The 3659-nt window shown below is 37.6% G+C and overlaps 1 pseudogene; it reads right to left on the reverse strand.

The window, feature by feature from the left end:
- Positions 1-2773: 2773 nt before the first annotated feature.
- LOC136044019 (5S ribosomal RNA) lies at positions 2774-2892 on the reverse strand (annotated as a pseudogene).
- Positions 2893-3659: the final 767 nt, after the last annotated feature.

The following is a 3659-nucleotide window of genomic DNA, read 5'->3' on the forward strand; positions in this document are numbered from 1 at the left end:
CAAGGATCACTGGCGGTATCACTGACTTCATTAACAACTACAACAGCAACAAAATTTTAACCAGTCAGTATTAGGATATAAATGTTAGCGAGAAACATTTTCTCTTTTCTCATGGTCTATTGGTGTTTAGACAAGTGGATCAGTATTGAAGCTGTGGCTGGATGTGGCATACATCGAGTGGCAAAGCCTCCAGCAATGGAGGTCCTGCTGGTCTGAGGGGAAGATAGGGCATCTGCGGGGCTGCCCAGGGTGAGGACAGAGCACGACAGGGAGCAGACATGCTTCCTGAGCTAGTAAGTAAAGCAGGAGTCTGGTTTAAGTGTCCAGAAACAGTCAGTTTGGAAAATGTGCATGCTTACATGTACGTTAGGGTGGGATACTGGTGTCTGAGGCATGCCGTGAGGTGCTGCATTTCTGTGCAATTGCTGTGTGCAGTGTGAGTCTGCAAGATTTTCTGTTAACAAATTTCTGTTTAAAAAATTAAAAAAAAAAAAAAAAAAGGCAGCATATTTTAAGTTGTGGGATTGTCCCTGGAGATGTCTGTGATACAAGGCATGGACATTTATTTATTTATTTATTTATTTATTTTCTTACGAAGAACCAAAGCAGCAAGTAATTTTCCTGTAACTGTTATAATATTGTCCCCTATAGTTACTGAAAATGCAGTTTTTATTCTGGAAGAAATATTTAACCTGAAATTTAATATGGAATATGGAATAGTATATTCATGGGAGATTTTCAGTTCTATCTACAGCATTAGAAAGATACAAAGTAAAGGAATTTGATTTTGTGTCAACTGATTCACAATAAATGCTCAAATATGTGGACTTCCATGTTTTCAAACCAAGTAAATAAACATCCTGAGGAAGGGTATTCTCAATATGTTGCTTTTAATCTCAACGTTTCTGTATACCCAGGTTATACTTGTCGATCCTTTCTTCCTTCAGTTCTAGTCTAAATTTGTAAATGTCATACAATTATTTCGGTGATAGAGCTGTGATAATTGAACATATAAAAAAGCTAAGATACAATGTTTCTAGGGCACAAGATGTGCTGATTATGACATACACCAAAGGTATTCTATCAGTTTGTTGCTGGCTACTCCTTTAATATTCACTCCTCTCTTTTCTTAAGTGCTATAAATTTTATGTCTCTGCAAATAGTTTACTGGAGGAATTATTTTAATCAGACCCTTATGTATGTTATGCTGCCCACCTAGTGACAACCTTGATGCAATGACAGATGCTTTGACTTCATTTTCAATGTGTTGCAAATCTTTCTGTTTAGCTTCCACTTCTGTAAATAATTTTGGCTTTTGATAGTGTTTTCTTGGTTGTTATGTATTATATAATATATATTACTATATATAATATATTTGAATTGTCTTTTTATATTAGCTTTTGAAATCAGTCTATAAACTTACTAGATGTAGGAAGTTTTAATGTAACTGCATTAAGGGACTTGGACAAGGCTTCATATACATCTCATGTGGAACATCCGTGTCTATGTATACATATTACATCTCCTTCCAAGAGATGGTAAATGTCGAATGAGGTGATTGTTTAGAATTTAATGGTAATCTTGTCCACTGCTCAGTTTAGTTGGGATTTTGTATATTTCAGAAAGAATTTACATTCTAGGAAGTCTTTGACCTTAGAATTCCAGAGTTTGAGTGTAAATAATTTGAAAGTAATGTAGTATTTTTAGTTGCACCTATATTCAGCAGATACATATTGAAGTCCTGGTTATTAGCTTTTAGCAGTACAGTACTATACTTTGTATGTCCTGTGAAATGCATCCTGTGAAAAATCTGAAAATACATACAGATCCTTAATGATAGGCATCCAGTCTGAGCATAAGTTGCCAAATGCCATACATATACAATGCCTTCTCTCAGAATGAGCTGCTGAACTTTTCTCTGGTAATTCAAAGCATCCCTCGTAATTAGACAGCTCAATTTAATTCTCCTTCGGTTGTGCAGTACATTTGCTGAAAGCTGATGAGCAAAAATCAATAGTGCTTTCTTTAGCATAAATGCCTTTAAGATAATTGCCCTTGAATCTTAAAAGTTCTGGGTTTTTTTTTTTTTTTCCTTTTGAAGTCTCAGTTTGCGATAGCATGGGGGTTTAAAAGAAAGAAACTGGTGTTTGCATATGACATTCTGGTAGGTGGGTTTGATATCATTCAAGGCATGGTCAGGATGCAGTAAGCTTTTCTCAGAAACAGTTGACTTGTATGAATCATTAACTCAAAAAGCACTCTTTTCAACTGATCAGCTTTTCTTTCACACACAGTGACAAAGAGATTGTCTTCCATAGAAAAACAAGGCTGCAGTACGACTGCAGAAGTGTTCAGTGTTTATCACTTACATGTGATTTTACCATGGCACCTAAATGCCCTCAAATCAGAGCCCCCTGTTGGATTTTAATATATGTCCAGGTTTAGATTTTTTGAGCACGTTAAGATGGTATGGGCCCTGGAGGCTGGTGACACTTGGAGGTATTCCCTGGCTGAAGGAGGTTGCAATGTATTCTATTCTTAGACTTCTATTTGTTTTGGAAAGCAAGCAAGAGTTGAGGAACTAAAATGTGTGCAGCTGCCTAGCAGGTATTCAGTAAAGCTGAAAATAGAATCAGTCTCTTGGCTACTATAGACTGTACCATGATCCACTTGACCAGGCTGTTTCATATGGGATTGTTATGGTTTTGTGATTTTTGTTGTATTGTTGATATTCCACATCATAACATCATGTGGTGTATTGGGAATTAAAGAGAGCCTACTGCACCCGGTATTCCCAGGAGGTCTCCCATCCAAGTACTAACCAGGCCTGGGTCTGCTTAGCTTCCGAGATCAGACAAGATCAGGCATTGCCAGAGTGGTGTGGCCGTAGATACACCATTGTTGATATTCCACATCATAGCATCATGTGGTGTATTGGGAGTTAATGCAGTGGTGTAGTGGTTAGGAGCCGGTGCTTGCACGGCCGCGGCCCGGGTTCGATTCCCGGTCAGGTATACCCAGAACAGAGCTAGAGCATTAACTCTTTAACTCCCAATACACCACATGATGTTATGATGTGGAATATCAACAATACAACAGAAATCACAAAACCATAACAGGGATTCATCAACCACATTTATAAGTAGGCAGTTGTACTGTTGTTTGTTTTAAACTACTACTTCTTGCCAGCTGGACTCTATATTGGACTCTCTTCTATTCAGGATCTGATTCAGAAAACTTCTGATGTGAAAGTGAAGTGAAAGAACTACAGCAGGCTTCTACTAGTTTCATGCCAATTCAAGACTCCTTCACTTCTGTTGCTTCTTCCCCTACGTTTCTCTGGCCTACTGTTGTGGCAGGCCTTGGTTACCTGGACACAAGATGTGATGTCATCGTGATGACTTAGTTTGTAAGTTTGCAGGTGTATATAATACAAAAACAACAGAAACAATTCTGAATCCAATAATAATTCAATAGCAAGTATTTATTAGAACTGAAACCACCTTTCCATAAGAACTGTGAGCAGATGTGTCGATTTTTTTCATTTTTTGGTGGCAAAATGAATAGTTCCCTTTTCACTGTGTACTTGTTTTACAGTCATGGTTGAAAACTTGTAGGATTAAGAATTATATCAGTGACTGCACGTAGATTGGATACAC

This window comes from Cyrtonyx montezumae, unplaced genomic scaffold, assembly GCF_038088225.1.
Source record: "Cyrtonyx montezumae isolate F1298 unplaced genomic scaffold, pur_monq_1.0 scaffold_10, whole genome shotgun sequence".
Lineage (NCBI taxonomy): Eukaryota > Metazoa > Chordata > Aves > Galliformes > Odontophoridae > Cyrtonyx > Cyrtonyx montezumae.